Below are 14,462 nucleotides of genomic sequence, written 5' to 3' on the forward strand. Positions count from 1 at the left end.
GATTCTTTTAATTATTTTGCATATAAAAGTATTAAGATAGAGTTATCAAAAAATCAATTATTTACAAGATATTTTATACTTTTATATTTTATGCTTTATACTTTATACTTTATACTTTATACCTTGTACTTATACTATTTTATACTTTATTCTGTGATATTTTGACATAAAATATTGTTTAGGAATAGGATAATTGAAATTCATAGATTCTTTATATTTGTCTCGCGGATCGCCTGTTATACGTTTGAGCTAAGTATGCATCACGCGTACCTGGCATGGAGTACACGCAGTAAACACATGCTCCGCAGAATTCGCGACGTAGCTTACTTCTTCGAAATTAGGATGAGAGAACATTGTTCGTCGCGCACGATTCGCGTTCGCTTTTTTCTCCCGATTGATATGGATCGCTAGATAGTTCGACAGTGTTTTCCATTCCGGCATCGCCTTTACCGTCGTCTTATATTCTGAACGAAATTAGTGATCGTTGCCGCATTTGCCGTAAGAAGATTTCCAATTTCGTTGCCGTGTTTTGCCGAAGAGCTCCGTTAATGCGAGAAGATTTCCGCTGTGTCGTGCGCGAACCGCCCTATATTTCGACAGCTGGAACTATCGAAAGTCATACCGCTCTCCTCGACCTTTAATTGTGGTGATGTTACGTCCAGCTCGAGATAAATATTTTTTTTTGAAAATAGATGGGGCTTAGAAGGATGCTCCAAATACCCTCGCAGGTGGGCGCGCTGAGGCGTCCCTACAAGTCGGGCACACTGTGCAGAGCCACGAGTGCGAGCAACGTCTTGAAAAAGACGCTATGACTTCGACTACGTGACGTGCGTCCGTCGGTCCGTAATTTAGGCAAGAGAATTTAATCTCTTTTGCCAGGGACAGGATCATGCGCGAATCTTGGGATAACGGGGAATGAAAGAGGGAGGAAATAACTAAAACGATAAATAATTTAAATTTTACATGTAATTAATAATTTTAAAACGATTACAAGTTTAGCTAACTACAAGATCCGTGTCATTATTTCTTGCATTGAAATATATTTACTGAAGGTATATTTACATTTGATAAAATAATAAAAAAGGGTGTTACATACGGAAATTCATGTAATATAAATGTTCTAAAAATTGACGGATTGTATTATTTAATTTCTGTGTACAAATTCTATTATATTTGTATGTTTGTCTATATTCTAATTATTCTTATCTTACATAGTTTAGTATTTTTAATCTGTATTTGATAATTTTATCTTACGTTGTTAATCTATTTAAATTTGTATTTTGTTATCTGTGTGTGGTTGTTTCGGAGAGAAGGTTGGATTTCCGATGGTGAGGTCTAGGGGAGGAAGGGAAGGAGTCCGAAGTTCGCAGAACTCGTCCAAGGATTTCTGGGTGCGCAAATCTGGATATATCTGGAAATTAGTGTCATGGCGCTCTGGGAAGAGTGCGCTGAAATCTGGGGGTGATCCAGATTCGGATGGTCTGATCGGGGAATAGGAGGGAGGAGATATGTACAAATAATAGGGTCTCCTGCTGGAACAACTCGTAGTTTCTTCGGCATGTGTCAAAACCTCGGAAGTCCTAGGCGAGGGATAGTTCCCTGATTGACGAGCTTGAGGGCTCGCCTCCGTCTCTGAATGTCGGAAAGAAAGGATGATGCAGATTTCACTAGAAGAAATGGATTTGGAATATGAAAGAAATGTCATTGGTCGTAAACCTTAAGGCTATCTCTGAAATATTTCAGGAAACCGAGAGATCCGACAGAGGAGAGAAATTAAGAAGGGAAAAAGAAAATTGTAAGAGAGGAGAGAAAGAAGAAAAGAATAGATTTCCCGAATTATTCGGTGGCCATGAATCTGAGTGTTCCACAACGCATAGGGAGTCAGTGAGGTTCGACGGCCGAAGCAAACAGAGAAGAAGCAGATTTTGCCGAATTACTCGGCAGCCATGAACCTGCTGAGTGCTCCGCAACGCATAGGGAGCCCAAGAGGTCCGACGGCCCAAGCAAAGAAAGAAAGAGAAAAGAAAAAGAAAAAGAGAGTAGAAGTAAGGAGAAACGGCAGAGGATAGAAAGGATGTAAGGGAGAAATGAGAAAATATAAGGAGAAGAGACCCGAAAACTATTATTACGGAATTTTTCTATGTGTAATTGAACTTACTGTTACTCTGTAATGCCGGAGACTTGGGACCTGCGAGATGATGAAGGCGGAAACGGTGTCGCCAGGAAACTTGGTCACTTGTACTTGTACTTGGTGAAATTGTTGATTTATTTCGACTGACACCGACTGATTGAATTATTGACAACTGATGGACTGAAAATGTTCTGACCGCGTGAAAAAAAGGAAGTAGCAGTGCATGCTCCGTGCCTTTAAGGGCACTATATATATGTATGATTTCATTGAGGAAAACATCTGTACACGTGTTGTTTTTCTGCGATTAGGATAATAGGGATTATCCGCTTAGCCAAATTCTTAGTAACCGACCCCCGGAAGAGATCAGTTGCGTAACCGTCGCGATCGTAACAGAGTAACAAAACATGTGTCACTCGTTTATCCGCTTAATTAAATTCTAATAACTGATACCCGAAAGAGAAGAATCGTGCAATCGTCACGACGTAACAGTGAATACATCATATTTTTGTAAATACAACGGAATTGTTCGATACCCAATCTTTCCGCCTTGGTACACGGCTCCTTCATATAAGGTGGAACTAGTCACTCGCGAACATTTTTCTGGTTCTTCGAGCCGGATTCGTGGTCAAGAAGACGACACTTGTTTTTAATTTCGAGCATTCCAACCAATATCATCGCTCTTTTCACGATGTCTTCCGTCGAGGAACTTTTGGCTGTGCAAAATCAGCTATATTCAATTCCGTGTCCCGTGCTCTACCGAATTTTAAGAAGCTGGGACAAGCCAAGATCACCTGCCATAACGAGACTTCGTCTTGCGACTGTGAAGAGAACATTTGCTAAGTGTCAAGAACTTGATGGTAAAATCATCATGCAAGCGGACGAAAAACTCAAAACAATGCATATCTACTTCGTGCAGAATTTGTTTCTGGAGTGTGAGGATTGCTACAACGAAGCTGCCGATTACATGGCCGAAATGTTGGCTCGTTAAGAATCGCACGCATTCCATTCAGCGGTGTCGCCCGATGTAAGTCTGTCTGATTCTATTCGATCGTCATCACATCTGCCAAGGATCAATTTGCCGAACTTTGACGGGAGCTTCGATAAATGGGAAAGTTTTCGCAATAGATTTAAGTCGATGATTCATAATGATCCGAGTTTGTCAAACACATGCATTATTTATGTTCGTGTAAAAGGGGATGCAAGTAACGCTCTTAATCCCTCGCGGTCACGAACGCAAATTTTGATGTCATGTGGAATATTCTTGTCTCGTTATGATAATAAACGCCGTCTTATTACGTTTCACTTGCAAACACTGTTGAATTTATCGTCGCTTACTTCAGAGTCATCCAAAGACCTTTGTAATCAAACCAATACAGCAATTCAAGCTCTCAAAAATCTCGGTCGTTCTGTCGAACGTTGGGATGTCCTTGTTTTTCTCGTCGTTCAAAAACTCAACAAGTCTTCTCGCAAGGCTTGGGAATTCAAGTTAGGCGATACCGTAGAATATCCAAGCTATAATGAGCTTGATCAATTTCTCGATTCTCACATTCGCGCGGATAGATGCAATATCACCGGTTAATTCAAGGAATAAACCGTTTGATCCTTTGAAAGAAAAGACTGTTGCTTCACATTCCGCGTCCACGCTATCACTCTCATGCTCGCTCTGTAAGTCCAATCATTTGTTGTATCAATGCTTTACGTTCTTAAAGCAGATTCCATCCTAACGATTTCGTTAAACGAACCAAGCGCTATCTGAATTGTCACGAAGCATTCAAGTTCTCGCGCGTGTCGACATGTAGCAAACGATATCACACATTGTTGCATTTTGAGACTACCGTTAGACCTGTCGAGTCAGAACAAGCATCCGTGCCTCCGACGACATCTAATATGGAAAATCATAGCGAAGTCGCATCACATTTAGTGTCGAAGACTGTCGTGCCAAACTCCAAAGTTTTGCTCGCAACCGCTTGCATTCGCATGCATTTTCATTCCGGACGTTTTGTTACCGTGCGTGCGCTCCTCGATCAGGGTTCTATTTCGACTCTGATTGCCGAATCTCTCGATCAGTGTTTGTGACTTACGAAGTCTAAGCTTTCCGTTTTTGTTACCGGTATCGGCAATCAATCATATGTCATGCGGCGCAAGTTACAATTACCTCCGCGTCACATGATAGTCCTGCCTATTCTACGACCGCGCTTATTCTTCGCTCGTTAACCAAATATATTCCCAGTCGGATTAATATCGCGCCTACACGAAAGCGGACTTAAATTAGCCGGACTTAAATTAGCAGATAGTAACCCTATGAGTTCAAATCCAATTGACGTCATTATTGGTGCCGATTCAGTCAACTCGTTCTCGATGGTGTTCGTCGAGATTCACTCGATGAACCTATCGCGCAAAATACCATTCTCGAATGGATTCTTTCCGGTCCAATCGCGTCGTCCTCTACAAGTGAGTTGATTTTCGTGCCCGCGCATTACGGAATCACTGTAGAGACTCTCGATTTCGATCTTCGTCGTTTCTGGAAGACCGAGAAGATCCCTCAAACAATTCAACACAGTCCTGAAGAACGTGAATGTGAGGAGCATTTCCGCGCGACTCATTCTCGCACTTTTCAGGGACGTTACATAGTTAGATTACGTTTAAAAACGGCCCACTTATTTTTAGGAGAATCTCGCTTCATCGCTTTCTCAAGTCTCCATCGATTGGAGCAACATCTTCAGCGAAATTCAACCAAAGTTGCCACATACTGTGATTTTCTCAATGAATATGAGAACTTAGGCCATATGGTAAAAATTCCGTCAACACTGTCGAGCTGCCTTAAAGCTATTATATCCCGCATCATGCTATCTTCCGTGACAACAGTGTAACCATTTGTTTGTGTGTTGTTTTCAACGCATCCTGCCGAACCATTAACGGCACTCAATGATCACATGATGATTGGCTCCAAACTTCAAAATAATCTCGCTGCCGTCATCATGCAATGGTGTCACCATCATTATATTTACACTGCCGATATCGCCAAGATGTATCGGCAAATCTTGTCTTTAGTCGACTCTCGTAATACCGATTATCAACGCACTTTGTGGCGCTCCTCTTCTTGCAAACCAGTCACAAAATACCATCTCCTTATCATAACGTACGGCACAGCTGCTGTTCTGTACTTAGCCCTTCGAGTCTTACATCAACTGGCTGACGATGAAGGTTCTCAATACTCGTTGGCAATTCCCGTAACCAGATTTACGTCGATGACTGCGCTTTCGGCGCTGACGATAAAATTCTCGCTCAGCAAACCCGCGATTGATTGCATTGCTCGAGAAAGGCAGTTTTCGCCTTCGAAAATGGACTAGCAATTCTGTAGATTTGCTGTCTGACATTGATCCTTCCGACCATGGATTGGCAGCTCATACATTTCTGCATGATGACGAGCACATTAAAGTTCTAAGAAATTATTTGGAATCCAACTCTCGATGTGTTTCAATTTTAAGTTTCCGCGTCTTCGTCTGGAAGAACAAAACGAACTATTCTCTCGAATATAGCGAAGTTCTCTCTTGGATGGGCTACTTCCATCATCATCCTGGCAAAGATTTTGTTACAGCGATTATGGTCGCTCAAATGTCATTGGAAGAGGAAATTTCCCGCGAGTTTTTAGATCATTGGCTGGATTATTAAGCTAGGCTTTCGTCACTCAATCTGTCAGAATCCCTCGTTGGATTACACATGGTTCACATGCCATGCATAGTGCTCTTCATGGTTTTGCCGACGCATCGACTAAAACTTTTACTGTCGTGGTGTACTTTCGTATCGTTCAGGTCGACGGTTCGATTACTGTATCTTTTTACCGCTAAATCGAAGGCATCACTCAAAACAATAAGCGTTCCTCGCCTCGAACTGTCGGTTGCATATCTTCGTTTCACAAGAGATGCTCTCCAGCTTCGGAATATCGAGAGTCATTGCTGGACTGACTCTACAATTACATTAGCCTGGCTAAATCAATCTCCTTCCCACTGGAAGACTTTTGTAGCCAATCGTGTTTCTGCTATTCAATCCATTCTTCCGAATACTTTATGGCGACATGTTCCAATACTGTCAAATTCTGCCGATTGCTCCTCGCGTGGTCTAGCTCTCGATCTAAAGGAGCACAGCTTGTGGTGGTCAGGGCCATCGTTGCTGCAGCGTTCGCAAGAATATTGGCTGAATTCGTGCCCGTACCGTCTATCGTACCGTCAGACAGCCATCTCGAAGTGCGTCGGACTTACTCCATTTGCCTCCTAACTTCTACTTCAAATTGGGATCTCGCGTCTCGTTTCTCATCGTAACCAAAATTGTTAAGAGTCACCGCCTTTATCTTTATCGTTTTTTGTCCTCGAAATCCGCCAAATCCATTTTCTTCAATTCTGCAACTCTACAATCGGAAGAAATTCAAAGAGCAAAACTATATTAGCTAAAGGCAATACAGTCAGATATGTTTCCGAACGAGATATCAGTGTTGAAGCACCAACGTGTGCTACGTATGCTAAAGAATAGTTCGCTGTCGTCTCTCAACCCATATTTGGACAATGACGGACTCCTCCGTGTTGGAGGAAGACTCCGACATGCTAATCTCCCGAGGGAAGAGGGAACAACGAAGAATCCTATTGCTCTCCATTCGCATCCGCTCTTGACGCTTATTATCGAGCATTATCATTTGAGAACGTTGCATGCCGGATCACAACTCACACTCGCGTCGTTACGGAGTGAATTTTGGATCCTCCGTTCACGCACTACCATTCGTTCTGTTTTATACAAATGCATTCCATGTGCGCTCGAACAAGCCGCAATGCCTGTCGAATAAATGGCTGATCTACCAGATGTTCGATTAATCGCACAATTCGAGTCTTCGTATCTAGCGTTGATTATGCAGGACCGATCGCGATCCGAACTGCTTCAGATCGAGATCATAAGTCGCAGAAGGTCTATATTGCATTATTCATATGTTTAACAACCAAGGCCATTCACTTGGAATTTGTTAGCGATTATAGTTATCTATATTTATCCGTTTTTCTCGCCGCGTATTACCGTTTTATTTCCCGCCAAGAGTTGCCACGCTCAATGTACTCGGATAACGGAATTATCTTTCAAGGTGCGGATCAAGAATTGTCCGAGATGTATAGCAGGGCAGTTCGCGATTCAAACTTTCTAAATCGTCTCGCGATTGATAGGACGGCGTGGCATTTTTTATCTCCTGCAGCACCGCATTTCGGCGACCTGTGGGAAATCGGTGTTCGTAGTGTTAAACATCATCTCAAACGATGTATTGGCCTTCATAAACTCACATTTGAAGAAATGTCCACGCTATTCTGTCGTGTCGAGGCTTCACTTAATTCTCGTCCAATCGCTGCCATTATCAAGAATCTTGACGATTACCGAGCGTTAATTCCCAGTCATTTTCTTATTGGAGCTCTTCTTATTGCTCTTCCCGAACTTAGCGTGCTTGAATTAAACGAAAAAAGATTATCGCGATAGCAATTAATCCAGCATCTAACTGAAGGTCTTTGAAAGTCTTGGTCAAACGACTACTTGCATACGCTTCAGCAGCGCCCAAAATGGTATACCGTACAATGACTGACCAAAATTAGCCGAATTGTCCTGCTGCGTAATCCATTGGCTCCACCGAGTCATTGCTCGGTCGCATTATCACTTGCCATCCTGGAGATGACGGGCTAATTCGTATGATAATGTTAAGACCAGTCAATCCGAATATAAACGCCCGATTATAAAATTGTGCTTCCTTCCCGTGGATATCAACGTAGAAGATTCAAATGTTTCCGTCACGGCGAGCGGAAGCACTCCATAACTTAGACATATTCTTGTAGCCTCCGATTAAAAGTAATTTATCGTTGTATCACATCCATATTATGTTATATCGTACCTAATTGTCGCATTAAAACTATTGTCAAATTACGTTACCGTTATTGTTGTATTTCGAATGTATGCATTCGAGGCGGGCGGTATGTTTAGGAATAGGATAATTGAAATTCATAGATTCTTTATATTTGTCTCGCGGATCGCCTGTTACACGTTCGAGCTAAGTATGCATCACGCGTACCTGGCATGGGTACACGCAGTAAACACATGCTCCGCGGAATTCGCGACGTAGCTCATCTCTACGATCCTCGAAATTAGAACAAGAGAACATTGTTCGTCGCACACGACTCACATTCGCTTCTTTCTTCCGACATGGATCGCTAGATAGTTCGATAGCGTTTTCCATTCCGGCAGCGTCTTTACCGTTGTCTCGTCTTCCGAACAAAATTAGTGATCGTTGCCGCATTTGCCATGAGAAGATTTCCGATTTCGTTGTCGTATTCTCGAAGATCTCGTTGATTAACGCGAGAAGATTTCCGTTGTGCGCGAACCGCCCTGTATTTCGACAGCTGAAACTATCAAAAGTCATACCGCTCTCCTCGACCTTTAGTTGTGTGCGTCGTGAATAAATATTTTTGCAAATAATAACAGAATTGTTCGATATCCTTTCCGCTTTGGTACACAGCTCCTTCATATAAGAACTAGCCACGAACAAATATAAAATATCTCTTATTTATAAATTATTGATTGTTCAAACTATCTTTTTATATGTAGACTAATTACATGGATTATATCATGTAAAAAAAGTTATATAGTTTTGAAATCTTGTTATCACGATATTTTATCGGTCCCATACGTTTTGTTCACTCTGTATGTAATGTATTTTGAACAGCCATGATGTTCGCCATCTTAAATGCTGTAGTTGCCTCACCTCTGTAATAGCAGTCACAGCAAGATGTGACGACAAAATCAGTGACATCATTACTCTCTCGCAGCGTTATCAGAATATGCTAGTGGATTCAGAATATGCTAGTGAATTCAGAATATGCTAGTGAATTCAGAATATGCTAGTGAATTCAGAATATGCTAGTGAATTTCGGAACGATATTCATATTGCTGCCAGCGCTGACAATCAATTTTGGAACACAGCCGAGCTAAGTCAGCTGTCACGGCGAAAATTGTAGCCGTACAAAGACGACGACAATAATAATGACAACGTTTCTTAAAGTAAAAATTTCCAGATTGGACATTTGAATCATAATATCTCTATTCGTAGGACACGCAGAAAAAAATAAAATTACTTTTATTATGCAAATCGAATCCAAGTTATCGATTGAGTCTACTTAAAACTTGATTGATTCAACAGTTAATGAGATCCGCCGACTCGCGTCACACGATAGGTTGTTTGTATGACTTAAGGGGATCTTAAAGCGAAGGACGAACTCCGACGGCCTTCTGCTAATGTCATCTAAACGGAATTAAAGAAATGTCGATAATGATCGACAATTTAAAAAGTCGATATTATCGACAATTTAAAAAGTCTATATTATCGATATAACTATCGATATAACTAATTCCGTTTATTGTCATATTAATTTTTATCATTTTACTAAATAAATGAAAATACATGTATATTGTACACATGTATTGTCAATGCAGTAGTCATTCTTCACGACGTTTGCTATGTTCAATATCCTTATAAGTCAGAATACGAAAAACACTACATGTATTTTTCTCAAAAAGAACATGTATATACGCACATACGTAATGAAGCGACTTTTTGCTATGTCTCTATAGAAGGACATAGCATGGAACTATTTGTACTATTGCTACTGACTAGTTATCTATGATATCTAGTACAAACATATATATAATTTTAGTAGATTTTGCGACATTGCATATTCTTCCAGTATACGTGTGTGTGTGTGTGTGTGTGTGTGTGTGTGTGTGTGTGTGTGTGTGTGTGTGTGTGTGTGTGTATCTCCAATTGTTTAAATAATGCATTTGTAATAATCGGTATCGTCCGAATAGACGTTTCTGGCATACATTTTTGCAGTAACGTCAAACAAACGCTTTTGATTATAATTTTTATTATCGTTTTTATTACTGTCCAAATAGACGCTTCTGATTTTTATTATTAGAATCATATTGTAATATGAAATATAGAATGGACTTCTTCATTCTCACAAAAATGCAATTGATAATTTCTTTCTTGTCTCTCTGATTGTTAACATATAATTAACGTGGTTTACTGTCTTTCTTCCTGATCACAACAACCGGGAAGCTCGACGTGTTTGCGAAGCATGTGCTTGATTACCTTCTTCTTAACGTCTGATCAATTTTGGTAGATGGTGGCTTGAATTACCGGATTTCACGGACAATACCATTATTTCATCAGTGTAATTCATCAGTTTAATTGGTTAATCGAAAGCGATTGTGCGGTATTGAATTCGATCAATAGCTCACGCATCTTCTTCAATTCGTTCTTGAGAAACTCGGAGAAATTCCTCAGTCATTCAACGAGTTTCGGCAGTGGTCATTGTGATTCGGATGAAGAGTGAAAATTGGAAAACGATCTCACAAGATCTACCCATAAGTCCATGCCGAAGAATGTGACATTATTTAAGCATCCACAACAAGTTATCGTCCACAAGTTATCGTTGATCAGACCGATCACGATCATTCCACGTAGATCTTGAATATGCAAGATTCGATTCACAAAGTTGTTTGAGATCCATCTGCTCCGCTGTGCTACCATCAACATACGAATCTTCGTAGAGGCTATCACTCTTTTGACACGACTTCTCATAACCAACCTGATAACTATTCGATAATGGAAATATACTACTCAATAATGGGACACGTTTAAAATCAACAAAATTGCGGCGGTTACTTACCTCGTTCAGCATTATCTAAGTCGGAAGTCTAAGATTCAAAAAGTGTCATACAATGCAATAGCAAAGTCAGAGAGACGAACGCATGATGCCCGGTGTGCTGATATGAATCTCATCTGCGAACACTTAATCATTCTCTACGTACAAAAGAATTGTGCGATCGCTCGGTTTATCAAGAGACAGGGTAGTGTCTCGGGTATCAAGTCATACAGACAATTGAAACATTACCGACTTTATGCAAGCCGATAATTTGCGAGTACTCGAGATTATCGGATCTCATTAAACTTGATCGATTGATCAAGTTTTAAGTAAACTCAATCGATAGCTTGGATTCAATTTGCATAATAAAAATGATTTTATTTTTTTTGCGTACTCTACAAATAGAGATATTATGATTCAAATGTCGAATCCGGAAATTTTTACTTTATTTTAAGAAACGTTGTCATAAGTTTTAGAAAAATGTTTCAGACAAAAGTTATAGGGCTTAAAAAGATCTATTTACTGAATTTATCAATTTAACTTTGTGGCATCGCCAAGGTCAGGTCAAGATCACATTAATTTTTTTAATGGAACACTCTATTTTTATCTCAGAATCTAATTGATGTCAAGAGCTTTGCAAAACCGTAAAAAAATATTTTTTCATTAAGTACTTTTCGAGTTATGAGAGTTGAAAATTACAATACCGCCGGTACTACCATTACCCAGAATGTACCAACGAAGTTACCATTAAATTTTTAATATTCTGAAACTTAACGTAAAAACTTAACGTAAATGTGATATTAATTGCCGTAAATTAGAATATGTTTGCTACTGTGTGATTATCAGCAAGTAAGAATATTAAATAAATAAACTTAAAAAATAAAAATCGAACAGAAAAATAGTTAAAAAAGCTCAAAATCAAGTGCTTAATGTAACAATAATATTTCGATTCAAAATATGAGATTGTGAATAATAGTTATACATTGTCACAAATGAGGCCCTGCAATAGCTTGAATCAGGTCATCGGTTCATTAGTTTGTTATTATGACATATCTTTCAGAGCAACAAAGAATATCTCTCTTGATGATGCGAGGTTGAGGGGATCATAGGCGATCTTACAATAAAGGGCGCTCTTTAATCGAATCTTTCGTAATGGGCGGACTCATATTTCAAAATCTACTATAGATTGAACGATTAAGCGCTTTGAACAGTTTGGTACAGTGAAAAATTGTCCGATTTCAGGACGACCAGCGTCAGCGACTAACAAGGAAGACACAACCACAATTAGATGCACAATCATTTGTTCAGAATCCACATTTCTCCGTATAGCATTTCTTCGTATAGCATCTCAACAGCATAATATTGATAAATCTGTGCATACAATTTTAAAACACGTCAAGTTTCATCCCTACAAAATTAAATTAGTACAAGAGTTTAACGACAATGACCCTGACCGTCGCCTGGAATTTTGTGACTTAATGATGGAGAGAATTAACTCCGATCCCAACTTTCTATTTAACATCGTTTTTTCCGATGAAGCAATCTTTGAATTAAGTTAATAGACACGGTCAAGTTAATAGACACAACTTCAGATATTGGAGTGATAATAATCCTCATTGGATGTTGGAAAGCCATACTCAATATTCACAAAAATTAAATTATCTGGGTAAATGTTCTGAATGATATGTTAATTGGGCCATTTTTCATTGATGACAATTTGACAGCAGAAAAATATGAAACTATGTTAAGAGCTCAGATAATCAGACTTTCGATAATCAGACAGGTCGCAGGTGAAAATTTTGCCAAAGTATGGTTTCAGTAAGACGGTGCTTTATCACATTATAATAGAAAAATGCGTGTTTATTTGAACACAGTATTTCCTAATCAAAAGATAGGGAAGAAACGATGGATAGAGAAGAGATTGAATGGCCAGCTAGATTACCGCTTCTTCTTGTGAGGTTATCTTAAGGATAGAGATGTATAAGATACAACCAGATAATCTGGAGGATCTCTGCAATCGTATTCTTGAAGAAGCTGCTCTACTTGATCGAAATATGATTAGGAATGCTGTGTCCAATTTTTACGAATTGCACGTTGTTAAATCATTAATGGTGCGCAGTTCGAACATTTGATAAATCTTTTAATGTAGATTCTCAACGATCTTAGCTTTGGTGGATAATTGCTAGCAATTTTGTCTTCATCAGTCGGAACGTGCTCTGATCTTGCCGATCTTGCCTTCTTTGGTTGAATTATGCCGATCTTGCCTTAATTGGCTGGATCCACGATTAATTTTGCTTTAGTTAACTGATTCACACACAGAGGTATTAGATTAAGTTACAAGATTAGATTAAGAGGTATAAATCCGACCAGGCAACACCCACGTGATACATCTTGTGTAATGCTAATGCCGGCGGTATTGTAACTTTCAACTCTTTTATCTCGGAAAGTACTTAAAGAAAAAATATTTTTTACAGTGTTTTGAAAAATTCTTGACACCAGCTATTAGATACTGCAATAAAAACTAGGGTGTTCTATTTAACAAAATTGATGTGATCTTGATCTGATCTTGGCGATATCACTCAAATTGATAAGATCAATAAATAGATCTTTTTAAACCCTATAACTTTTGTCTGAAACATTTTTCTATAAAACTTATATTTTCCGAGTTATTCAAGAATACCAACTTTTTTTCCTCACCCTGTATTCATAAATAAAGTATACAATACAAAAATATAATAGCGCGTATGTTAGCGTAAAAACAAGTTGTTCAAATTGATTAATCAAATGCGGTCTTTTGGATGCGATGCGGAATGTATATTCGTATGAATGCATTCGAATGAATTTGGGTGTAATTCGCTGAATGTGTCATTCAAGTTTTACAAAATATCACACGAGATAATTTGTCGTGTCGTGCGATTAAAGCGCAATTAATGAGCGAATCGCAAAAATTTATCGCGATGTGAATGATAGCGCCGAGTATCCGAAACACAGAGCTGCAATCACATATACTACTATGATCAGAAAGTATTGGGATTGGCTCATTTAGGTCATGGTCCGATTCACGCTCAAAGCATTAACGCCATTCTATCTTTATTTTACATCTAATGAACAATAAAAATAGAATTGATATAAAAAATGTTTTGAGCATGAATCCGGACCGCGGCCTTAAACTACACAAACATATCGAAAAAATATTTTTTTTCTTAGATTGGTAGGATTGTTTTTAACTTCTGTTTAAAATTTCATACTATTACTTTTTCTAATCTATAAATAAACACTTGTTTTGTAATTGAAAAAAAGTATTTCCGGCGATTTTTAACATGTCGAATTTTGTTGAGCAAAGAATTTGTATAAAATTTTGTTTTCGGAACGAATCCTAAATAAGAAAGAAGGATGTGCGTCACGACGGGGCCCGATCACGAACCAGTCGTGAAAACTCGTAATTATTTTGCGAAAAAATACCACCTCAGCCAGGAATCGAACCTGGATCTCCTGCTTACCGGGCAGGTATCTTATCCTTTCGACCATATGTGATGATATTTATCGCAATAACGTGTTTAAAACAACACAATCAATAATACAATGATATACACATATATACATATATTACA

General features: G+C 39.0%; 1 protein-coding gene and 1 long non-coding RNA gene across 9 annotated transcripts in view; both read right to left on the minus strand.

The window, feature by feature from the left end:
• Positions 1–14,462, minus strand: part of LOC105426115 (uncharacterized) — a 115,767-nt gene that overhangs the window by 51,799 nt on the left and 49,506 nt on the right. The window lies entirely within an intron of this gene.
• Positions 949–12,167, minus strand: LOC148935049 (uncharacterized). Its single transcript, XR_016140737.1, has 2 exons — positions 10,876–12,167; positions 949–10,801 (listed from the first exon to the last, which is right to left on the minus strand). It is a non-coding gene; the product is annotated as an uncharacterized LOC148935049 (long non-coding RNA).

Source organism: Pogonomyrmex barbatus, unplaced genomic scaffold (assembly GCF_055798465.1).
Source record: "Pogonomyrmex barbatus isolate J1 unplaced genomic scaffold, ASM5579846v1 scaffold6, whole genome shotgun sequence".
In the NCBI taxonomy this organism is placed as follows: domain Eukaryota; kingdom Metazoa; phylum Arthropoda; class Insecta; order Hymenoptera; family Formicidae; genus Pogonomyrmex; species Pogonomyrmex barbatus.